This window comes from Balaenoptera ricei, chromosome 3 (assembly GCF_028023285.1).
Source record: "Balaenoptera ricei isolate mBalRic1 chromosome 3, mBalRic1.hap2, whole genome shotgun sequence".
Taxonomy (NCBI): domain Eukaryota; kingdom Metazoa; phylum Chordata; class Mammalia; order Artiodactyla; family Balaenopteridae; genus Balaenoptera; species Balaenoptera ricei.
The window spans coordinates 17,031,416-17,058,310 of NC_082641.1; the positions used below are offsets into that span (position 1 = coordinate 17,031,416).

Here is a 26,895-nt window from a genome sequence, read left to right on the forward strand (position 1 = left end):
ATTAAAGGTTTGGAAATTTAGCATCGTTTGCCGAATTTTTTTTTATTTTGACAAATGTAAAATTGGCAGACTCATACAGCTATAGTAAAAAGTATTGGCTTTCATTTTCTGACACAGAAAGAAAGGAATATATGTTTCTAAAAAGGCGATTAGCTACAAATAGGTATATGTTGTGCCTTAGATTTAATTATGTGCATCAGACTGAAACTTTCCAAGATACGTTGACTTCCATGTGACATATTATTAGAATTTGATAATTAGAGGAGAAATCTTAATGTATTCAACTGGGTATATTATAATAAAAGATTCAAATATTTATTTTGAAAAATTAAAATACTTTTTATGTATGTACAATTGTAAGTTACTTATGAGGACTTCAGGTTTATAGAAATAATTGATTATCAGAATAAAAAGTAAATGAAATGTAAAAACTTAGTGTATCCAAACTTATGGTCCATTCTTTTTGTCTGTTTTTAGTAGATGACTTTATGTCCTATTTCACAAAGCAAAAGGAAGTTGTCAGTCTGTTGAAAACTCATCAAACTTACACACTTATCAGAGATTCTCTTCATTTTATGTGTGTGTATAAATACACAATACATAGGTATTACAAAGAATGTACTCATTGAGTGTTTATGTTATATAAATATAGCCCATGGAGTAGAATATATTTTGAGCAAGATGGAATTATATGAGTAGTGACTTGCATTTGTTTACATCAAAAATTTCTGTATTATCTATAATATAATGCTTTATTTGGGGCAATGAATTTAAGATATAGATATATATATGTGCATATATATTATATATACATATATATATATCGATGATCTTAGTGAAAAAAAATCTGTCAGCACTACCTAAATGTTTGAAAGACACACATAAATACAATTCATTCTTTAAACATTGTTGTAGGAAATCTTCCTTTCTCCTGGCTTCATATTTTCATGTCAAGGGGGCTCCACTAAATAAATACAGGTGGACCTTGTACCAGAATGGCATCACTGCTCTAAAAGATGAGTTTGTAAGGATAAACTGAGAATGTAGGAATTCCTCCTTCTCTCTTTTGCAAAACCTGGTTGATTGCTAGAGAGGTTCTTTCTGCTACTACTTTTAAAAGCTATTACAGTCTCTTCCTCAGGGAGGGTAACCTGCTGTGGGGTTTGTGAGTGATAACAATGACTGAGTGATTTTTGTTCAATTTTGGGGTGTGGTCATAGGAAGCTCAATATTGTCATACTCTATCACCTTTATCAACATTAAAATTAATTTCATCTTCCTTTGCTTGACTCCTGATGTTTTTTTTTTTTTTCTCCTATGGATCCCAACCTAGAAATATAGTATAATCACTGGAAAAAATCAGTGATTGCACATCAAATTAACAGCATATTCATAGTGCCAAAAATGAAAATCTATCTGAATTATTCTAGACAGTATTTTCTTTATTAACAAAACAGTTAAAGATTTCTTTATCCTGCTATTGAATATTTTTTGTGTGAACCCATACTGCTTAGAACTGTTGCAATCACCTCGCAACCCCTAGTATAGATTCAAAATGCTGAGAATGTTATTTTTTTGTGTATATATACTGCATTTCTTCATCCATTCATCTGTTGACAAACAGTTACGTTGTTTCCTGCCATTTACAACAAAGTAGATGAAACAGGAGGATATTATGCTAAATGAAAGAAGCCAGATGCAGGAAGACAAATACTATTGATACATCTCCCTTTTACGTGAAATCTAGAATAGCCAAACTCATAGAAGCAAAGAGTAGGGTGGTAGTAGCCAGGGGCTGGGTAGAGGTGGGAATAGAATGTTGATCAAGAAAGCGGGTAGAAAGTTTCACCTATGTAAGATGAATGAATTCCAGAGATCTAACGTACAACAATATAATGATTGCCAATGCTGTATTGTATACTTGAAATCTGCCATGAGGGTAGATTTTAAGTGTTCTCACCACCAAAAAAGAAAAAGAAACCAAAAAAGAAAAAGGTACCTGTGTGAAGTGATGGATATATTAATTACCTTGGTTTTGGTTGTTATTTCACAATGTATACATAAATCAAGTCATCAAAGAACAGAACTCTTTTGTGTAATGCTCCTTCTAAACAGCTTCTTTCCGAAAAGGTCTAATTCTAGTTCACCATAAATCGTGGTTCTAAAAATGTATGTTGGAATAAAGAAACAAACTTTATCCTATAGGTGGTTTTACCATCCATTATATATGACATTGGAAGCATCACACAAATTGGCAACAAACACTCTAACCTCCAGCTATACTGAAATTTTAACTATTTCTTTCTACCTTAACCTTATTTATTTTGCTCTGACTTTGTATATGATACTTCACTTATTTTTTTTATTACCTATTTGAAAAAGACTTATTCATCTTCACCAGCAGGACAAAGAATGCCACGTCTGAAAATTCTTCATGGATTTTTTAGTCTCTAGGCTATTATAGTGCGCAGTGGACATTTTAATAATAACATAGTTTATAGTGCAAGTTTATTATTACTTTCTCTTTCCCACTATATTGTGAGTTCATGTAACAGAAATTATGTCCTGTTTATCAATATGTCCCTCTTCTGGCACCTAGCCATAGCTCAATACATAAAAATAAATTAGTATAATAAAACTTTCAATTTTATATTTATGTACTTAGTACTTGACAAAAAAATAGATATATATTTATGCAGAATTTATATTCAGAATATATGCAGGTAAGGAAGAGAAAGAAGAAAAAAGTAGTGAATTTATAGGAATGAGATAAAAATGGAGCCAGAGTATCAGTAAATACAATGAATATGAATGGTGTTTTTATTACCTTGACACTGGCCATGATAGCAGAAGGAACAGAGTTGGGATAAATAATTTTATAATCGTTTTCTTTTTTAAGTTTAATGATAAATTTAGATTAAAACATATTCTGGAAATGATCTAGAATACAATGAGGGAGAACAAAGTTATCTTTAAACAAGACAACTTTAAAACAGCATATGACTCATAATATGAAAAAATAAGATTAATTTTATGAATGTTAGTTTTATATTTTGTTTTTATTTGGAATATTAATTCTAATGAGTTGTAAAGAGCGCTCAGTCTAAAATTTTTCATTCATTCCCTCATTAACCAAATAACCAAATGAATATTGAAGAGTCACTAAAACCAAAAGTGATAAAACATGTTAAAGCACAATATAAATGGAGACTGTAAAATAGCAAAACCTCAAAAATAGTTTGTAGTTATTTTGGGGGGCAAATCAAACAAGTACAAACAGAGTTTTCTCCTTAATTTTTAAAAAAATTCAAAAGCTTAGGATTCATAAGACATGCCTTAGCAGCCACAGGTATCAAAAGAGTTGGAAGATTTAAATTTTCCATGACTTAGGTATGAGATATGACATTGATAGTTGTATAATATTAAGAGTTAAAGAGAGGATAAACCTCTCTATTCTGTGGCCTTATAAAACTAGCCCTGAAATATTTATGTTCTGTTTTGTTCACCCAATTGTAACAATAATACCTAGAGCAAATTCATGAAACATCTGTTACCTGTTCTGAAGAAGGAGCCTGAAATTCATGTCTCATTAAAAGTAATTGAAGGAACAAGTAAGTTTAGCCTGCAGAAGAGGAGAGATAGAGTGAACTTAATATTTGAATCAAATGTATTAAAAGCTCCATTTTACAGGATATCATGTATGATATTTCCTAATGCCTTGGGAAAATCAGTTAAAAAATCTTACATTATAAGGACAGCCATTAATAGAATATTCCACACATTCCTTGGGTCTAACGAAGACAATTAAGAACCAGTTCTACACTATTGGTATTCCGGACATTTATTTTAATCTCTTCCTCCAAGTCTCATATCCTGTATATCTGAGATTCATATTCTGTCTTCTTAGTGACTTTTTCTTTAATATGTCTTAATCAAGTTCATCTTTCTAAAATTTCATTTTACTCATAATTTTTCTCCTTCCCCATGACAACGTGCTGCTTTTAATTGGAGCTTTTGTTCCTGTAATTTCTATTTCTTTCCTCCATTTGCCACTTCAAAATTTGAAATGCCAATTTTTAAGATCATCTTGTATCCCATGGTTAATAAGCTCAAATGTTATTTTATTTCTTTGATTGCTTGCAGACTGTGTGTCAATTTTCATATAGTTCATGGTATAATTATCTTTATTTGAACTTTTTCACCTATGTTATCCATTTTTCTTACTTACTATTTTCGTGCAATTAATTTACTTAGGTTCTATGATGACCATTTTCCAGTGATCACTCTGGGGATTAGGTCACGGATGAAAATTTCCTCACCAACACACCACCTCTATATCTAAACCAGCCTATATACTCTAGGTATTGTTCTGGGTAAAGAAACCTTCTTTCCTGCAGCAGATGTATATTTTAGAATGTTTTTATGAACTTATTGCACAGTAACATTTGTTCAGCTAATTAAACCGGCTAGTGACAGGAGTGTAGGCCATAATCTCTGTATCCTGTCTTCTATTTTGCCAAAAAAAAAATTTTGTTTGCCTTTTTTTTTAATCTGGTTCTGCCACTCTTTACAAAATCCCTCAGTAGAGACACATCTGGCCATATGAAGGAAGATTTCTTGACTACCCCTCATGAAACATATTCTATTTCCAGGAACTCTGCACTGAAATAAATTTGTAGGAACATGGGTTCATGCTTTGCTTCAACACAATTTTTACTACATTTCTTCATAGTTTGTGGCTACTGATCATGACTGATTTCTCCTTTCATTGAAGATTTAAGTATATTTGTTGCTATTCCAATTTTTGCTAATATTTTGAAGATTTTATCTTTCTGTCTGAAGTTAAAATACTGACACTTGCAAAAAACACTGATATAATAATGAATAAGGGAACTAAACCAAAGACAGGCCTTGACGTGCCTAATTGCCAAGCCCTAGACATGCCTGATGCAAAACACGGTTGCCTGATCCACTGCTGTCTGAACTTTAGAGAAGGCATGCATCAGGATCAGAAAAGGCCACTGGGAAACTGAAAGTGGTATGAGAGCTATGGATATAGGAGAATCCAGGAAGCTCAGACCATTCAAATATCCCCACCTTGAGCCCATATCAACTTTCAGGACAGTCACTATAGAGAGCACATAATGTGAGCATTATATTAGACAAAAAGTTTAGCACCACAGGAGGATGAAATAAAGAATTTAGGGGTTAAAGAACCCTCACACTTGGATGGTGTTGGAGAGTATAAGACAAAAAGGAAAAAAGAAAAGCAACAAAGCCTATTGAAAAACACTATATATCCATGGAGGAAAATTTAAATGACAGGGAGAGAGAGAAATCAGAAGACAAACTTAGGGTCTTTAATTTTTCTTTTGAACGTAAATAGTTTCAAAATCCTTTTTTAAGAAGTGTAAAAATAATTAAACTGTGCATTAAAAGAATAATGCAGGGCTTCCCTGGTGGCGCAGTGGCTGGGAATCTGCCTGCTAATGCAGGGAACACGGGTTCGCGCCCTGGTCTGGGAGGATCCCACATGCCCTGGAGCAACTAGGCCCGTGAGCCACAACTACTGAGCCTGCGCGTCTGGAGCCTGTGCTCCGCAACAAGAGAGGCCGCGATAGTGAGAGGCCCACGCACCGTGATAAAGAGTGGCCCCCGCTTGCCGCAACTAGAGAAAGCCGTAGCACAGAAACGAAGACCCAACATAGCAATCAATCAGTCAATCAATCAATCTTTAAAAAAAAAAAAAAATGAAGTGCTGCCTTCTTTCAAGTTTAAAAAAAAAAAAAAAAAGAATAATGCATCATTACTAAATGAGGTTTGTTGCAAGAATTCAAGAATAATTAAAGAGCAGAAAACCAATCTGTGCAGTAGTATTATAATCAGAGGATAAAATAATCATATGCATGAATTTTTCATATAATAGTGGTCACGTTATAAATATGAGGGAATCATGAATTATGCAAAAAAATTGTTTTGGAAAAATGAAAAGCATATTAGTTATTTTATAAATTAGCCTATGTATTCATCAATGAAAATATAATATGTAAAATGTGGTGATTAAAAAAATAATATAAAATAATGAAATAAATGCACCAAATGTATATGTTTGTCTTCATGGATTGATCTCAAGTATAATGTGTACTGACAGTATGGCACTCCTATTTTATATCCATACTTACTTTTGTCTGCTTAATTTATCAAGGCAAATGAGTCAATATTTATTTCGTATATAAAAATTTGTTTTCACAATTGTCAACAATTCTTCTCTATAAAATCAGATGCTTTTTTATTTGGCACATAAGATTCAAGACAATTATATCATTATTTGAAATTATTATTAAAGTAACTCTGGAATTGTCAAATTACTTATTGTGTTCTTAGTAATTTATGACATGATTTCACTTGGATTGAAATTGCCTGTTCTAATTTTACTTTACCCTTTTACCTTCTACAACCCAGAATGATTTCATTTTTGAATTGTTCCCTGTAGAAACTCTATGGTACAATTTTATTCTTACTAATTCTGAAACTTCATTTATTTAGAGTAACTATATTTTCAATTATGTATACAGAACTGTCTCTGCATTTTTTCTTTGCACTGGCTTTTTCTGTATGTGCTCACTGTGTCCTACTGTAAACCTCTGAAACTCCTGATTGAACGATCTCTTTGAGGTTCAACATGGGTAAAACCAAAATTGCCAGAGATATAAAGACCCTACAGCAGCGTTCAGCCATGAGCAGAAGAGAGATTTCTTTTCTTTTGCATGGGACAGCTCTTAGACATTGTTTCAAAAGCCTATGTAAACATTTCCATCAGCATTGAGTAGGAAATCTAAAACTCAAGCTCTTGATTTAGCTAAAGATCAGCAGAGAGACACAGAAAATATGTAAGAGATTTAAGAGCTATAAATGATAGAAAGACCTAATCTGCCTAACTAGATGGAGACTGCAGAAATAATGGAGGAGAAGCAAAATTTGAAAAATTGTGATAAATTTCCAAAGTTGAACAAAGACATGAATCCATACGTTAAGGACTCATGATGTATTCCAAGTGGAAAACAAAGCTATAACTCATAAAGTAAATGAAAAACACTAGAAATTTAATATCATTAAATTAATATCTTTTAACATCAGCCACAAAGAAGAGAATGAGCATCTAAAAAGGAGGAATCATGAGACTAACCGATTATGTTTTAAAAGAAAAAAATGGAAACCAGAAACTAGTAAAATATTTTAAAATAATTGTGAGAAAATGCATACCTAGGAAAAAAATTTATGATTTAATATTTAATATCATAAAATATTATAAAATATTTCCAAGTAAAATAAAGCAGAGAATTTAGTATTAACAGTAGTTCATTAAAGGAAAGTATAAAGGATGTATTTCACGAGGAAATTAGTCACTGAAAGAATTTCAGAGGCAAAATTATGTGTGAACAAATAAAATGCTAAAAATTATTGTTAGAGTGTCATGTGACTCCATCAGATGCATGAAATATATGTGACATGACAGCAGAATATTGGTAAAATTTCCCCTAATCACGTCTTATGGAGTATACACACACACATACCTGTATATGTGTGTGTGTGTAATATATATTATATATGTGAATATGTAACATATATTATATACCTATATTATTTTATATTTATATATATGCTTTTAGGGTTGTAAGTCTTTTTTTTTAATTACTCTTTTAGCTTCATTCCACAATTTTTAAAATTCTATATACCAGTGAAAAAATATATATATCAATTATGGCACAATTTAAAATGTTTATATTTGCTTAGAGACATTACATTTATTATTTAGTTCATTTTTTTCTCCTTCTATTATTTTATTTTAGTGTTCTGATATAGATACAGATAATTTATTGAGTCTTTTTTTGTGTGTCTTTTGCCTTTTACTTACACATTTTAATTTGCTTTATGTGTTTTGCTGTTATTAAAGTTATTTAGTATGTAACATTTCTTGTCAGTTATATCTGCATTATAGACTCTATTATATAACATTTGAAAGTTTAAGTTTTTATGGGCAAATGTTTCCTCCTTAAATTAATGTGATATAAAATTAATAATCTCCTTTCTTATACGCACATTTTTCTGGCCTTTTTTTCCCATTCATTTACTTTCTTCTGCATGTACATATGGGATATCTAAATATAAGAATTTTTCTATCTAAATGAGTGTATCTCATTAAAATTATTTCTTTAAGATGTATATTCAGTATTATTGCTATTGTCTTATTTTACTCTGTTTTTCTTTTTTTTTCCTTTTTTTTTTTTCTTGGATTGCTACTTTGATATATCCTTCCTATTGTATCATCTTTGGCCATGTGTTCTGCATTTCCTTCGTGTCTTTCTCATCTCACATCCCACTCATGGTGGTTCACTGTGTCTCTTCCCATTCATCCTTCATTTTGCAGGAGAATTACTGGTATCTCTTTTTCTGTTTTCTGGTGGCATTAGAAAGTAGGGCTCAGCTGGGCTGTTGGTAATAGCAATTGTTGGATTTGCTCTCTACATTTTTTCAGTTATTGAATTGAAAGTACTTTGCAAGGATTTATTCTTTTGTATAAAAGGGCACTGAATAATCCTTCAATTCAGGATGCACTCCTGAGCCTCTGCCAATGCTAGAGGCTATTTGATATTTATATCCTCCCATTGCTAACATGTAACCAGAAACTGCTCTTCTCTTCTCACTCATCAAAACAAACACAGATAGAAAAAAAACCCCAAAAAAACCTGGTTTTGGTTCTAATGACAGCAGAAGACAATTACATGGAGCTTTTTGAGCAGTTTTCTTTTATTACCATCTTCTCATGAGGATTTGCTGTCCTTTTGTTTGTTTAGTATTTTTATCAATATTTTATATAATTTTATTAGAGAGGATAGAGTAGGCTGTATTATTATAACAAATAAGCTTCAAAATATCGGTGGATTAGCCCAGCAAAGTTTTATTTCCTACTCATATCACAGTCTGGTGCAGGCTGGCCCTTCCTCATTGGTGACTTGGGAATCAGGCCATTCCATCGTGCAGATACAGATCTGGAACACACAGAATCCAAAGTCCCTGCTTAAGGGCAAAAAGGAAGGGTAATGTTGTACAATGGGCCAAATCTAGAAGTGTTTTATATTACATATGCCTATATTCCACTAGTCAGAATTTAATCATATGGTCTCTGACCTAACTGCAAGAAAGATTTGGAAGGTCAGATTGTTGTGTGTCCAAGAAGATAGTAATTTGAATACATCTTATCATCTTTGACAGAACATTTTAGTTACCAGATTATTTTATTCTGCTTTCGCACATGGAACACTCTCACTCCTTCCTGAGAAAGACAACATAAAGTCCCATCTGGTCAGTGATTATTGTTCAGAGTCCCTGTCTCTGCGTGCCATCAGATCCAGATGTGGCTTCCTTTAGTCTGCAGAACTACAAATGTAAACCGCAAATTATCTTCCCTTTCCAGGACAAACACCTAGAATGTAGTGATGGAGCAGGCACTGGGTACACACAATTATGGCTCCCATCTGGAAAGGCAAAGAATGGGAGGCAGACAGTACCAACTGGAAAACAACAATGTAAGCGGGGAAGAGCTTTTAATGAAGCTCCCAGGCACACACGCTGAGGGGGAAAGGAATTACCTTGATTAAACTCTGATTCCCACAATAAGTCTAGTTGTCGTCTGTCACCATACAAAGCTATTACATTATTCTTGACTGTATTTCCCACACTGTACATTTCATAACTATGACTCATTTATTGGGTAACTGAAAGTTTGTACCTCAATCTCCCTCACCTATTTCCTACCCCAGCCCACTTTCCACAGATTAATGATTCAGATGATGACTATATGCTTTTGGCTCATGTACTTTGAAATAATCTTTTTCTAATTATATTTTTAACTAAGAATTATTGTGTAAGTATTTATGTTCAGGAAATTATTAAGTAAATGAGGAAACTGGAAATTTTAAAACCATCAACTAATATCACTGAGAACACTTAAAATAATATGTCATTGATTAAACAATTAAGTTTTTGCAAAAACCAATTAACCTTATGATAGGGAAAGCAATAATTTAAACAGTTTACCAACTGTAATGTATGCATTTATGTTAAAGAACTACAATGTGTGGAGAATCAAAGTAGATGAAATATAAAAAAGAGAGCTAATACTTCCTCAAAGAATGTAATAAGGAAAAATGCATAAGTGAGGTAGATCCCTTATGAAATTTTCATTGTTAAGATATTTACATATTTTGAATCATAGTTTATGCCAAAACTCTACACACATAAACAGTATAATTATTTAAACTTTTTGAATAACTGTATTTCTAGATCATATTTATCCAAATACACTTGTGTGTAGAATATAAAGGTAAATAGTTGGGATTTTTTAAAAACCTACAAATAAATTTTGGTCTGTCAAATAAAATGTATACTATCATTGTTATTTGACAGATTGTTAAGTGGCTTTTGAAAGATTACTGACAGTCTTGAAATACTAGTTTTAGAAAAAGGAAAAAGAATGATGTCTGATATTAATGAAACATTCCTTCTTTGAAAGTAGTGATTACCTGTAATATTTTTATATGCTTTACAATTTTTTTCTCTCTTCTACTCTATTTTTCAAGTATTGCCAGCTCTAGTTCAGGGATAGAATCTATTTTTAGCTAAAAATGCATAACTAAACAATTTACCTCTGTAAATAACATTCAAATTTGACTGAAGTATTTTTTTCAACTCTCTTAATTCATTGTCATGTCATTATAGGTGCACTAAAATCCGTGGGCGTGAACTTGAGCTTTCTCATTCTATTTGGCATAATAATGTTTCTTGATTTCCTAGTATTTTCCTTTTCCGAAAAATTGTAATTTCAATGTCTCCATCACCTTTACAGGGATTTTATTTTAAAAAGCTGCTTGCTTTTTTTTTTTTTAATATAACATGCTGTTTATGAATAAAAAGATTATTCTGAGATAAGAGAAATCAAGATATTTTTAGTTGGTTAGTAATTTTTTCACTGCTATGGATAACAGGGGATTAGATATAGTATTAGGTTTCCATACTGAGGTTTCTGACAATTATATTAAAAGTCATTACATATAATATATCTATTATTGTATCTGATAATTTTGCAACTTGAATAAAGTTTGCATGAAATAGATTATCAATAAAAACCTTTTTTCTCGGAATTTTAATATAATAGAAATGACATCACTGTGTTTTGTTTTAGAAAATGCAACATTGGAGGAGCTGCATGTTGTTTCTCTACTAACGAAATCAATCCTTGACAGTACCTTGTATTTTTTTTTTAATTTGAAACATTTTTATTTCACAGAACACAAGATATCTACTCTTAAGTATAAGTAAAAGTAGTTACTGTCATACTTAATAGCAATATATTTAAATACTATACTAGTACAAGCCTGAAAGTAAGGAAGCTATATACTGTCATATTTTGTATTTTAGAATTCATAAATCTAAGAAAAATTTCCTATAATAGTAGTCATTTTAAAACAAGCCTAATTTTTAAAAAACTTTTTGGCTTATGTGAACTATGAAAAAGTACAATCAATTCAGAATTTGAAATAGGCTACAAAATATATGGTGCAAGAAATAGTTTTCTTATTAGTCTCATCTTTACTATTTCCTTAAAATTCCTTAAACGTATACACATATCAAATTTCCTTTTTCTTTATAAAAGTAAAGTAAATACTTCTCTTCATTCTGAGGTCACCTAACTGTTAACTCCAATTCATAAGTCAGATCATGTGTCTCCAGTGCACAAAGAGCTGAACCCAAAATCAAGTCAATGTCTTTATGGTACCTAGAAGGCTCTAGTAAATATAACCTCCTATTCTCTTTCTGACATCATCTCTTCTATTCTCTTCTATTCTCTGCCTCTGTTCACTTCAGCCTTACTGACCTACTTGCTATTTCTCATGTACAGAGTATCTTTGCACTGGTCTTCCCCTCCATCTGGAGAGTTCCCTACCCCATATCTGCGTGTACACCTCTCTAATCCTTCCAGTTTGTGCTCCATCTTTCTCAAGATATACAGACCAGCCTCTTCAAATTTACAAAGCCTCAGAATTCTTATGCCTTAGTCTATAGTTTCTGTAAAGTGTATTATCTTCTCACATACTTTATACTTTTCTTTGCTGTTTATTGTTTATATCTGACCTCTAGAATGTGAGATTCATTAGATAAAAGATCTTTGACTATTATCTTCTTTGCTCTACTCAAATCACCTTGAACGGTACCTAGCACATGTTTTGCACTCAATAATACTTGTTGTCATTTGTGAATGTTTTCTCAAATGTCCTAGGAGAAATTGTGACACTCAGGGAAAGTTCATGTGTAAGTGCATGTGTTTGTGTATGAGAGAGAGTGTCTGTGTGTACTCATGTGTGTGTGTATGTGTATGAATGTATGCGCATACCTGTGTCTGGAGGAGTAGCTTGGAAGATAGTGGAGAGCAGATACCAGCCTTGGCATGCTGAACACAGGAAAGAATATTCCTCTCAAAAATGATTGTGTTAAAGTCTAGAGAGCAAAAAGGAATTGTGTAGAAGTAAAGATTAAGGATTTTAATGTTTTAGATAATCCACTTTTTGTTGCCAGCAACTGGATTGTAAGGGATGAGATAGATGCAAAGGAAAGCTATAATTGTCCATGTTTGCTGGACACTGAGTATTGAGCTATAATTTATGGACTTCATTCTGCTAATCCCCCTGTATATTTAAGAAGGTAAGTTGAGCAGCAGTTTAATAGAAAGAGATTCCTATCTATTGGCAAAGACTGGGATGGCACAGAAAAAAAACCTCAATTGAATACAAGTAAAGAGGAGGAAATTGTGGTTTGAGGCCTATAGGAGAAAATCCTGCTGAACAAAAGAGAAGAATGTGACTTTGAATTATCAAAATAAGAGCAGAACTTTGGAAATATTTTATTAGAGAAATAAGAAGGCATATTTTTGAGAAAAATTCTTTAAATCTTACTAGAAACTTCATAAACTGGATAATGAAAGATAAAATTGAAAGGAAAATTCTGACAATATCAAATGGAAAGGATAGAGATAATAGGATAAGTGCTGACATACTTACGAAAGACAGAAAATGGAGATCCAATCTTAGAATTGCTCATTCCAGAAAAAAATACCAGAATAACTGGAACAGAGGTTATCTAGGGATATAAGTAAAATGTTCCAGCCCTTATAGGAGACTGAATAACATAGACCAAAATTCTCATTAGCTTTGAGAAAAAATAAAAGTCATTCACATGTATTAATTCTGATAATAATTTGTAAAATTATCAATAACTAAAAATACTTCAATTATTGAAAGGGAAAATATTTAAAAAGAAAGGGCTTTTGAATAAAGAAATAAACAAATATAAGCAAATCATAAATCAAAAAAGACCATAGCTTTTCCTTCTGAGACACTATGGTTTAGAAAGTGTTCCCTGGTTACAAGTAACAGAAACTGATAGTTGGAAACAGGATTGTTCTGAGGACCAACATGAGGAATGAAAAAGGTGAAGATAATTAGGGCAAATTCATATGAATCACAATGGCTGAAACACAGAATATGAGAGAAACAGGGATGAGCTGAATTTGATGGTGTGGTAAAGACTGCTAACAATCCTCGAATATCCATTTTCTGCTTCTTCCTTATAGAGAATTTCCCAGCTGTTAGCTAGACTTTCCATTTACACACTCTATTTCATTGTTTTCATTTCATTTACTATCAGTTGCAGACTAAGTTTGGGTCAATGGAATGTGAAAGGAGAGATGGACAATTTCAGATTGTCCTTAAACCGAAACTTGCTGGCCCTAGAATTCCTTTTCTTCACTTTTCACAGTCTGGAATAGGAACATCTCTCTGAAACTTGCTTGAATCATACAGATAACGGAAAACTTTGAGAAATATTTGGACAGAATAATGAAAGGGACCAAGTTCCCTTAAAAAGGACTAGACCAGAACCTAGTGATATATACTTCTATCTTTTCAACTACTGTTTGTTTTTTTGTTTTGGGGGTCTATTTAATACAGTATCATAGACTCTACCATAATTATTACAAGCAATTCTTACAAGCCTTGGGCTAGACTTTGCAAAGTATAAAGAGATAACCAGAGAAGTAATAATATCAGGTTTTTATTTTAGAAAGATCTCTCTGGCTACAGAGTGGGGATCCAATTAAATTGAATGGTTTACAAAGGAAATTGGTTTGCTAATACAGGCAAGGTAGGTTTATAACTCTACTGAGTAGGGTGGATATGATTTACATAGAAAAGAAACAGTGGAAGAGGAAAAGGTTTGGGAGGGAAAAACATTAAGGTTTTGAGGTCTGTGGGAAATCTGTATTTTCCAGTATCATCATGGAAATACAGGTGTGGAGTCTACAATGTTGGAAAGATTGTTAGAAAGATGGTTGAACTAATAAAAATAGAGTTGTGTGTATTCTAGCTATGATTTATTCTAATAGCTTAAAATAGAACTTCAAATGGTACAAATTGGAAAATAAAATTAAGTGGTTTTGCTTTGTTTTGTTTTAGAAATGTCACTATTAAATAACATTAGAAATGACCTGCATTATGTAATTCAGTGGCATAAATATACCAGTTTTTGTTTTTGTTTTATTAAGGATGCTCAGAAAATGATGAGTTAAGGGAAGTCATAAAACACTGTCAACTTTAATAACACTATTATTTTATACCATAATCCAAATTCTATCATTCAAAAGATCATCTTCAGATTAGAATTCTGTGTACATAAGGAAAAAAATTAAAAATACATTAGGTCAGTGTTGAGGGTGAAAATAATAAAACAAATATATGATTGCAGCTACTCCTATTCTTTTTGTGCCCAGCTTACAAGTACATGTGTACAATGTGTATAGATAGAGAAATTTCAAAGGAATGTGATTGCTCTTTTATGTTAGTATGACAAGCTTCTATTTGCATATGTACAGAAATCCATATTCTAATCTGTGATTTACTAGAAACTAGGATTGTCACCAGTGTTTCAAAAATAGAGTGAAAGCATATATGTGCTAAACAAAATTTTTGTTTAGGTGAATCTTTAAAATATTAATATGTTTTGTTCTTGCTCTGGTAAATGTTGAAGAGTGAGAGATGCATTATTCATTTCCCATCTCAAAATTCTAGTGGAGCCTCTGAGTTGTGAGATATGGACCATCGCCCAGGGCAGAGTTGGAATGGGGAATATGAGGTGTTTGTATTTCAGTGATATCCTGAAGAGGAACCATGCGTGTTTAGGCTAATCAAGGGAAAGAGGTTCAAGGGTTTGAAGGAGATAGAGCTGGAATAATTCAAGAGAGAAATATTGAAGTTAGTTGAAGATAGGGAGGGTTTGATGGAAAATCAAGGGTAGAAGTTTGCAACCAGTTTGAGAGTTTGAATGTCTTGATAGGCTGAACTATCTGTCATGGCCAAGGGAAAAAAAAAATCCAGCATTGACGAGGTTGAACCCACTTGTCTTTCAACATATCACTCACATGTCAACGATGAAATCTCAGTAATCATCATAATGGAATGGAAAATATTGTTCCCCTTTCCCAATTTTCTTGTGCCACGTTAGAAAAGGAAACTGACCTCAAAATGTAATAAGTGGGATACTATAACTCTGGATTGGAAGGCCAACAAAATATATCTAAATCAAAATATTAATATTTTGGCACACAAAAAATACATAAATAGAAACATTTATTGTAGCCCTTTCAAGTGTGAGCCTTATTCTTTTAAACTTGAAATTGGAATTTTTAAAGATGGGCGTATATATCATATTCCCAAATCATCAAAAGCTGCTTGTACAATTTGATTACAGTATACCTAGAGGTATAATTATTAAAAATGCGAAGATAATTTCTTATTCATGGTTTATCAGAGACATTTGAACAGAGTTGTAACACTGAAATACACTTTTCCTACTGTAGAAGATTTTGTATTTGCAGCAACTGGAGTAAGTACCAGAATTCATTCTATTCCAGGGTCCCTCATGCAGCAGTAGGGCTGTGTTCACATAGAAGGAATTTTAATCTGAGTTTAGATGTCTATAGTTCTTTTTTTTTTTTGATTTTTTGAAGGATACTTGATTTACAATGTTGTGTTAATTACTGCTGTCCTGCTAAGTGATTCAGTTATACATATATATATATATATATATATATTCTTTTTTTTTAATGTTCTTTTCCATTATGGCTTATCACAGGATATTGAATATAGTTCTCTGTGCTATACAGTAGCACCTTGTTGTTTATGCATTCTATATATAAAAGCTTACATATGCTAACCCCAACCTCCCACTCTATCCCTCCCCCACTCTCCTCTCCCTTGGCAACCACCAGTCTATTGTCTATGTCTGTGATTCTGTTTCTGTTTCACAGATAGGTTCGTTTGTGTCATATTTTAGATTCCACATATAAGTGAAATCATATGGTATTTGTTTTCCTCTTTCTGACTTACTTCACTTAGTATGATAATCTCCAGTTGCATCTATGTTGCTGCAAATGGCATTATTTCATTCTTTTTTATGGCTGAGTAGTATTCCATTGTATATATGTACCATATCTTCTTTATCCATTCATCTGCCTATGGACATTTAGATTGTTTCCACGTCTTGGCTATTGTGAATAGGGCTGCTATGAACATAGGGTTGCATGTATCTTTTAGACGTCTATAGTTCTTTAATGATTCCTGCCATTTTATAAATCTCTCTTTACAGGTTGGAAACAAACAAAATTTTTTCCAAATCAGATCAGAGAAATAGTATGTTTCACAGTATTCACAACTTCCTTTGGGGGAGAATTTTGCATTCCTGATAAAATGTCTAAGCAATTTTGTGATAAATTTAATGGTATGAAGAAGACTTCTGGGAATCTAGTACCCAACAAACCCAAGTAACTGTCAACCATATGTATTATTATTTTATTCAAACATATTTGCCCCTTGTTTTTAATCTAACAGTCATTATCTAAAGTTTCTCTTTTGTAAACATCCTTATGAAAAAAGAATCTTGTAATTGACTTCTAGAGTTATCTTTTCGGCAACATGTTTGTAATAAAACTTTGACACTGTTTTTAATTATCCAAAATTTGTTGGTTTTGTTTCATTTGTAACAAATGCAGCATTCACTACAGTTTCAATGAACTGTGACTAAAACTGGAACATGGTGCAACCAGGAAAGAAATATTTGGAAACTTATATACAAATAACTACACTTTCCACTGAGATGATTATGTTGCATTACCTGATTTCTCTAGTGAATTGTGCTACTTCCTAAAAATATTTTAAAAGCATTATATAAAATAATATAAACTGAACTTATGTTAAAATGAGAATATTTAAAATATTTTGGGGGATGTGGCGCTATGTTCTATCTGATACTGTAGTTTTATTGTTTTTAAATTTTAAATAACTGCATGTCAATTTCTTTTTAAATATATATTTTAAAAAATTATGATCATATAGCTTAATCCTAGAATAAAGACCCCAGCTTCTTAAACATTTAGTATCTGTAATAAATAGATGGAAATATTCATTTCAGTAGAGGAAATGCATCACGAATAGTTATGGTAAAGCTGGACCATTAGGGTGAACCTTGGGATTTTGCTGTTGTTATTGTTTGGGAAGGAAGAATTTGGCTATGTTTTCTTGGTCTTTTAGATATAAGTCCTGTTGTTATTTTTGCCTACAGGGTAGCATTTTTCTTAAATACCAAATGACGTTAAATAATTAATCACTTATTATTTTAAAAAAATAAAAGCAAGAAAACAAACACCCTCTCAGATTTATAAAAAGAGACCTTCATAACTGCTGCATCAGAAATTATAGCTTAGAAAAACATCTTGGTAGCTGTATCCTTCCAAAATATTTTATTAAATTCTCCAAAGGTTTTAATTATCTCTCTCCATAACTTAAGAAAAACTGCGTAAATGTTTAGCTTCAAGATGCCTGAAGACAGAGCTATATATGGACTCACATTTATTTGAGTGAAAGAAAATGAAGCTGTCATTTTGAAACCGACAGCATATCTTCTCTTAAACGATGATATTCAAACATAGAGTTTTGGTATTTTGAATTTCTTTATATAACCCTAATTTGTTTGTAGGATGAAATAACCATTGTCTTTCCTTTTAGGGTGGGAATAGTCAGAAAAATTGTATAGTATAACTTGGATCCTCCTTTTTCCCTAAGAAGTGTGATGTATGCTCTTGACTGAGCATGGATTAGAAGAAAGCCTTCACCATGTTTTCCCAGATTGTTTTAGTTTTGTTTGGTTTTGTTGTTAATGTCCTTTTCAGTTAGGTTTTTTTTTAAAATTTTCCTTCCAATTGGGAAATTGATTCACAGTTGCAGGCATTCATTGTAATAAAGTACCCAAGATGAGAAAGGGTTATTTAAATTATCATAGGTACCTAGCCAAACTTGTCTCTTGTTATTATTCTTTTATAAAAAGAGTTGTTAGAAAAAACGCTTCTCTTTATGAAAGTTTTGACTATACCTGAAATGTTGGTGAAAGGAGTTGAAGGAAGAATTTTCTCCCTTTGTGTCCAAAAGAAAAAGAAAAGGGTTATGCTGTATATAAACAAATGAGAGGTTAGAAAAATTGCACAGTGCTAATTACATATTTTTTTCTTTGATTGTAATTTACTTTATCAGTGTTGAATTTCAGGAGATCTCAGTAAGAACAGAAAGCTATATGTAAAATAACATCTACTTAGTATGGAAAACCATTTTGGTCATTGTTTTATTTCTAAAATCAATGTGTATATGTAACATTAAAAATGCTTAAAAATGAAAATAAGCCAGTTTTTAAAAATATGAATGAATATATCTTTCCTTGGAATTTATCACAATATATCGAATAGGAGAAAATTACAGTTTTCTCTGTGGATTCTTTTATAAAACTCAACGCTGTATGTGCTGCCACCTTTTAAAAGTTTATGATTGAAAAGAAAAAGTTAAAGACCTCTTCACAGCTTTGATAAAAATTGCTTTATAAAAGTCTGGCCATAAGGAGATATAAATATCATAAAGAGAGTAAGTCAAATGGTACATTATATAAATAGAACCAACAACATCATACATTTATAGGATACTGCAAATCATCTGGATTTTAGCTCTCAGAGACAATAATCGTTTCAATGTTTCAACTCAGTATTATTCAGTAAAGTAGTTTTGTTGTATTTTTATAATATGCTCCCTCCTGTATACTTGTCAGTTTCATTCAATATTTTCAATGACAGTGTTCGTGCATCCATCTACAGAAGAAAATCATGTTTAAAAATATTTCAGGGATATGACATAAATAAAGGTCATAACATTTCAGTCATTAACATTATTCCCCGATTATTTTCTAGATTAGATATTTAACATTTTTAAAAATGACTCTGAGTTGAAACTTTGTAAAATTATGAATTTTCTATAGTTTGCAATTTATGCAGCTGTGTTAAAACACATCTATTCCTTTGTGTCACTACAATTACCTATAGTTGTTTGTCCCTACTATTAAATGATCATTACTAGGATCATAAATTCAGACTAATCTTGGAATGACCAAAAGCTTATGACAGACAGATCGGCTCTGGGAACTTACAGTCCTGTGATAGAAATATAAGTATAATGAACTTGAATTTAATTAAACACTGGCCAGAAAATACAGCATGAAAAAACCTCCACATTGGTTGGATAGAATTTTATAAGTATTGTGTTTCAATATAATCATTTTAAATGTTTTACGGGTCCATTAAAACTGTCTATTTTGTCTTTACAAGTTACAAAAATCACACACAATGGTCAGTAATTTTCTAGATTCTTTTTTAATAAATTTATTTATTTATTTATTTATTTTTGGCTGTGTTGGGTCTTCGTTTCTGTGCGAGGGCTTTCTCTAGTTGCGGCAAGCGGGGGCCACTCTTCATCACGGTGCGCGGGCCTCTCACTGTCGCAGCCTCTCCTGTTGCGGAGCACAGGCTCCAGACGCGCAGGCTCAGTAGTTGTGGCTCACGGGCCCAGTTGCTCCGCGGCATGTGGGATCCTTCCAGACCAGGGCTTGAACCCGTGTCCCCTGCATTGGCAGGCAGACTCTCAACCACTGCTCCACCAGGGAAGCCCAAGATGACATTTCTTGATTTGGATGCTGGTTGCACAGAAAGTTTAATTCATGAAATTCATTCATGTAATTCATGTATACGTTTATGATTTATACACATTTTAGCATACATATTACTGTTCTCAAAAGGTTTTGCTTAAATAAAAAAGGAAGACTTCAATATGAATTAAGGTCTAAGTGATCATATTTGATGATCTTACTGGATCCACAGACCATGGATATATTTCCATTAATGGAGCAATAGTCTCCACCCTGTTCAACCTGCTGCAGTGGTTTGGGTTCAGATTTACAGTCCATCTCACAGCACAAAACAGGCATCACCCTGTTTTAAGGTGGCTTAGTTTTAAGAACTAAGAAAGAATTCATGACAGGCAACAGTGTAGCATGCAAAGCAACAGCATAACTTAACTTTCGAGACTCTGAGGCACAAATTCCCATTGCCCTAATTTAGCAGTTCAACATGTGGTCATGATGATAATGGTTGAATGTTTACCCACATTTATCAGTGATGACTTGCCAATTTTAAGCTGGTCATATAGCCTGAGACACCAGTTCACCTGGTAACTGTCTTTTAATTTGATCAGACTTTTTCTTCCTCTTAAGGTGCACTGTTTGAACATGGCCAGTTTCCTTGAAAATAGCTCCCTCTTGTGTTCCTATCTAAGTTAACAAGTCTTATCATACCCAAGGTGAGCCTCCAGAAAAATCCTTTCCATGTCCAGTCCATACCAAATCCAGTTTCCAAAGCCCTAAGAACATCTTACTACATTGGGGCAAGTGATAGCTGAGTCATCAAAGTGCTGAGTACTTGTGGTAATGGTGAAATTCAAGTAAATGATATGCACCCTCAACAAATATGTCATCTGGGCAATTGTTAGCTGATCATATTCAGAGATGTGTTTCAAGGTGCATTTCAATCAATATGCAAAAATGACTTTGCATAAATATCTTTTCTGAAGTTTCAGAAACAAATTATCACTGATCTTTAACTGTTACATCACCAACATTCATCATTTCGGACGTTAATGCTGTTTCAATAGCCACTTTTATAATGATCCCTCCATACTCATACGTGGTCTAAGAGCAAAGCAGAATCTGATAGAGGAGCAGGCAGTAAAAATCCCTTTGCTTTGTACCCATGCAGTTGTCTAAAAAAAATGTCATCCTGGTTCACGGCCACATGGTGCACCAGCTGCTCTCTGCCAGGCATAAAGCATACAGTCTAGTCCTAAGGTAGTATTTCTTTTAAGGTTATAAAAGAAACTATATGATAACACAACCAAGGAAATGCTACAGATGTGATCAATTCAACTGCTGTTAATCAGGATATTCAACAAGAAATACTGGCTGATGTCTTTCCTTCAAACGATTCAAGTTGTTTTGGGGTAAATCTTAGGATTTGGCTTCAGTTACATTCTCCTTTTCAGTGGAAAAGACATCTTGGGCTTCTTCCAACTTTGAACATAAGTCAGCACTACATCAAACAGAAATGGCCAAGAAAATCATTATCTTGCTTTGGGAAGCTAAGTTAGATATGGAGTGATAATTTCCTTTTCTGGTTTCCTTATCCATCTGTAAACTTCCTTTCAATCAATCACAGTTTCTTCCTACCTCCACCCCGGTGTACCATCTGTTAACCTAGATTTTGTATCCCTGATAGTGATAATGAAAACCCACAGGGATAGCCTTAGCATAGCTTGCATTGTACATATTTCCAGGAAGAAGGAATAGATTTAGAATAGATTTAGAATTACAAAAAGGCAATGTGGAATAGTACAAAGAGTTTCCATATACTCCACACCCAGATTCTCCTATTAATGTCTTACATTAGAATAGTCCATGTGTTACCATTAATTAACTAATATTGATATATTATTAACTAAAATTCAGTATTTATTCAGATTGACTTAGTTTTTACTTAATTACCTTTTTCAATTCCAAGAGCCCATCCAAGATACCATATTGAATTTGTAGTCCTGTCTCCCTAGGATCCTCTCGGTTATAATGGTGACAAAGACTTTCACTGTTTTCCTTGACCTTAACAGTTTTCAAGAAAGCTGGTCAGGTATTTTGTGGAGTGGTCCTCAATTTGGACTTGTTGATGTTTTTCTCATTATAGACTGCAGTTGTGGGTCTTACAGAGGAAAACCACAGAAGTAAATCATCATTGTTTATCACATTATATCAAAGGTATGTATCATAAACATGGCTTATTACCACTGATGTTAACGTGGAGTTTGTCAGGTTTCTCCACTGTTAAATTAATCTTTTTGCCCCCCTCCATACTTTTCATACTCTACTCTTTGGAATAAAGTCATTTTCACAGTCTACACTTAAGGAGTTATGCTTCACCTCCTTGAGAGTGAAGAATTTACACAAATTATTTGGCAATTTTCTATATGGAAAATTTTTTATTGTACCCCATTTATTTATTTATTGAATCATTTATTTATAACACTTAGGACACCTGGGTATATATATTTTATATTAAAGTTTATAATGCAATACTATTTTATTTTGTGGCTCAAAATTTCTGGTTTTAATTATTTGGAACTCTTTTGGTTGGCTTCTCTGTCCCTTTGACATACTGCCATCATTGTTTCTTTTTCGCTTATAAGTACTTCCTTACTTTGGCAATGAAAGATGCTCCAAACTCATTTATTTTCTGCCCCAGTCCTAGAGTCAGCCATTTCTCCAAGGACACTGACTGATTTCTTCTATTGGCGAATGGTACTAGAAACTGGTATCTTCTGCTAAGTGTGCTCATTGATCCTGGGGTGTCACTGCTTCTAGGTTTTCTCAGCCAACAGGGCATAGGAATATATGTATATGTACTAACCTATATACATATACGCTCCCTCTCTCTATCTATCTACACATGTATATGGATTGTTGCATTCCATTTTTTAATACCTTGTTAGAATTTTTTTTTCTTTTAATTTTTGTCTATGTTCCTGACTACTATTGTTCTGAGGGTTTTTTTTTTTTTTTTCTTGTAATGTCATTATTGACAAATTACTGAGTCAGAGTGGAGAAAGTGCCTTAGACAAGACACTGTATAAAGTGTTCTCTGAATGGGATTCTTACTCTAGGAATGCTGATATGTGTATGAGCATGGCTGGCCTGAAGGATGTGAGTTCTTGACTGCAACTCCTCCTAGAAACTGCAATGTACTGGTGTGGGAAGGGCAAATTATCTTCCTCCCTTGGCCTTGTGAAGACCATCAGGCAAAATCTTATAATTGCCTATGGTCACATCTGAAAGAGCTAGGATTTGGGGCTAGAACCAGAATTGAAGAGTTGAGGAACTCTAACTCTTGATCCTTTAGGACCTGAGTGAGTAATGTAGGCTACCCATCATGTACTCAAATGACTGCAACATTAAGAGGCTGTGAGAATAACTGGTTAATCTGTCTGAGGCAACAGCAAACCAAGATTATAGTAGAAATTATTCCAAACAGGATGACAGGCTGCCTAGAGAAGTGAACATAGCCAAGAGCCTCAGTCGTTACCAAACCAGGAAAAGATGTCCCATAGGCCAATAAGTTCTTTTCTAGAAGACCCAGGAGGTCTTGTGTTCAAGCCTCTTATGGACTGTCGTACTTTGTCAGTTTCATTGATCCAGATGTAACACTATGAGTTGGCAATGGAACATATTGTTCCAGAACCATTTGTTGAAAACGTTAGGGAATTACCATCCAGTTTCTCACCATTAAGTATCTCATCATTAAGTGATGGTAAATCTCTCAATATTAAGTATCTTACCATTAAGTATCTAAAGTCTCAGATCCAGTTATTCCCTAAGTTTAGTCATCGTACTGGATCCTCTATTACGCCATATTAATTAACCATCCTCAGCTAGTAATATGTGTATACTTTCACAGTTTTAAATTCTTCTTTGACTTTTTTCTCTGAGAAGAACGGACATGTGGACACAGGGCGGGAAGGGGAGTGTGGGATGAATTGGGAGTTTAGGTTTGACATAAATACACTACCATGTGTAAAGTAGATAGCTAGTGGGAACCTGCTGTATAGCACAGGGAACTCAGCGCGGTGCTCTGTGATGACCTAGATGGGTTGGATGTGGGGGGGTGGGGAGGGAAGTCCAAGAAGGAAGGGATATAGGTATACATATAGCCGATTCACTTTATTGTGTAGTAGAAACTAACACAACATTGTAAAGCAATTTTACTCCAGTAATAAAAAAAAAAGAAAGAAATACATCATCCTATTATTTCTATAATGAATCCATTTTATTTTAATAGGGATGAAATTGAAATTTGGTTTCTGGATTCAATATGCTTGCAAATTCAGATACCCTGCATGAATGGGAGGACGGTGATGTACAGTAGTATAAAAAAGTGAATTTTACTTCATTTCCTTTCAAAGTTAGAATAAAATAGGAAGCATTCACCAAGTTTGTGTGAGAATATCAATTCCTTTAGACTGTGGGACTTCCTGATTAACTTTTATCATGTCTGATACTGTGTAGGGTAAAATGCATGAATTTATTCTAACCACAATAATCAATAGTTACTCTTCTGAGCCATTTAATTTTTCACAGGGCACTCAAGACAGATGTATTGCAACTTGGTGGGGATTAGTGCCCTTTCTTTCAACATTTCTTATTTAAAGCTGATATTTCTTGTCCTTGTAAAATGTGATACTACTTAATATTCACTATAAAGTAAGGTTTGGGGAAGTTTTAAGTATTCTCATGTAGTATGACCAATTAAAACCGGGCAAAGGGGACACTTGCCCAAAATCCAACCATAGGTAATAAATGTCAAAGCCCTCTGCACCTCACTCCTATCCCAATCATGCATTTATGAATGAGTGATGACACTATAAGGTCTACTTTTCTTTCTTGTTTTCCACTTTGTTATTTCACTATAGTCTCAGTGTCCTCCACTACAGCATCACTTCACCCACCAAGATCTACATTTGGCTTACTGATAACCCCCTCACATTCTCCATCAGGTATTGCAGTACATTGTGCACTGGTTGGCAATTATCAGTATCCTCGGGTTCATTTAGACAACAGCAAATGCAGCAAATGGTCCCTGATCTCCTGCTGGGTAATAGGCAAAAAGTTTCTAGACCTCAACTCAATCATCTTTCTTCCCACTGCCATAAGGAATTGAATACATTTAATACCCTGCTCTAATACCCATTTCCCAATTCTATCCACCGTCATTGGACTTATATTGTTTTACCACAATTGCCCTGGTAAGTTTATCAATGACTTCCGTATACTTATTTTTCAATCCTCATATTTCTTTGTTTTTAACATCTTTATTGGAGTATAACTGCTTTACAATGGTGTGTTAGTTTCTGCTTTATAACAAAGTGAATCAGTTATACATATACATATATCCCCATATCTCTTCCCTCTTGCGTCTCTCTCCCTCCCACTCTCCCTATCCCACCCCTCTATTCACCTCATATTTCTTGATTTCAGTCGATCTCTCATTCTTCTTGAAAACTCTGTGTCCATGGACTTTACAGCAGAACACTTCCCTATTTTTTTTTCCTTACAATCTGAATACTTTCTGGATCTTCTGTTTAGATTTCTGTGCCCTCCGCCTTATTTTTAAATGCAGAATATTCTTATCCCTCTAGTCTACACTGTCTTACAGTCTTTTCTTATAACTCTATATTCTCTTGATAATTATGTCGGGGACTCAGCAAACTTTACTCAGTAAAGGACCAGAGAGTAAATATGACCAGAGAGTGAATATGGCTTTGTGGATCATCTGGTCTTTGTCATAATTACTTAGTTCTGTATTGTAGTGTGAAAGTAGCATAGACAATGTGTAAACCAATGGTGTAGCAATTAAAAAGCAGCATTTAATTTACAAAAATAGGTAGTTTGGCCCTTGGACCATACTTGACTGGCCACTGATCTTGTTCAGTATTGTGAATTTTATTTGTCTCTGTACTATTACAATATATGTACTTTCTAGCCAAGAACACTTTTGTTACCGGTAGAGTTTTTGTTTAACCCATTATTTGATATCCCCATTTGGCTGCATCACAGAATCTCAAATTCAGGATTTCAAACTATAGTCATAATTTTCTATTTCAAAAATTTCTTTCATCTCAGAAAATGCCAATATTATGTTAAATCATTCTTTCAAGACAGAAAATTATGAGCTACATTTGACTTCTTCCTTGTCATAATCTCTTACATCAAATCAGTTTTAAACTTGTGTCAATTATTTTACCTAATTATGATATAAATATGCACCTAGATAGTTATCCAAGGGAAAAGAAATCATAGCTATCCAAGAGAAACTAAAACATATGCCCAAATCAAGAACTACACATTAATATTCATAGCAGCATTATTCATGGTAGCCAAAACTTGGAAACAATCAACTACTCATCATTTGGTAAACTGACATACTAATTGTATGTATACTATACATATCCCATAGTGGGTTAATCAGAAAACAAACAAAATTTGGATCCATACTTAAAACAGACTATGTGGAAAACATTTAAATACAATAGACTATGTATAAATTACATGATTCCATTTATATGACATTCTAGGGGGAAAAAAAACCCTATAGTGATAAAACAAAGCAAATGATATAGATGGTTGTGCAGGAATAGAAGAGAAAATTAACCACAAAGGGCCTGGATGGAATTCTTTGGAGTATCTGGTACATTCAATATCTCAATTATGGTGGTGGTTTTATGACTCTATAAAATTGCCAAAACTCATCAAACTGAATACCTTACA

General features: G+C 33.2%; 1 protein-coding gene across 7 annotated transcripts in view; it reads left to right on the forward strand.

Moving 5' to 3' along the window:
* LOC132362139 (serine/threonine-protein kinase MARK2-like) overlaps window positions 1–26,895 on the forward strand; it is a 138,991-nt gene that overhangs the window by 21,020 nt on the left and 91,076 nt on the right. For 5 of the 7 annotated variants that reach the window (XR_009502227.1, XR_009502229.1, XR_009502230.1 and 2 more), the window contains exon 2: window positions 22,265–22,335. The exons of the other annotated variants lie outside the window; for them this stretch is intronic. The gene's annotated coding sequence lies outside the window, so the exon portion shown is untranslated. The remainder of the gene's footprint in view (window positions 1–22,264; window positions 22,336–26,895) is intronic. 7 annotated transcript variants of the gene reach the window in all.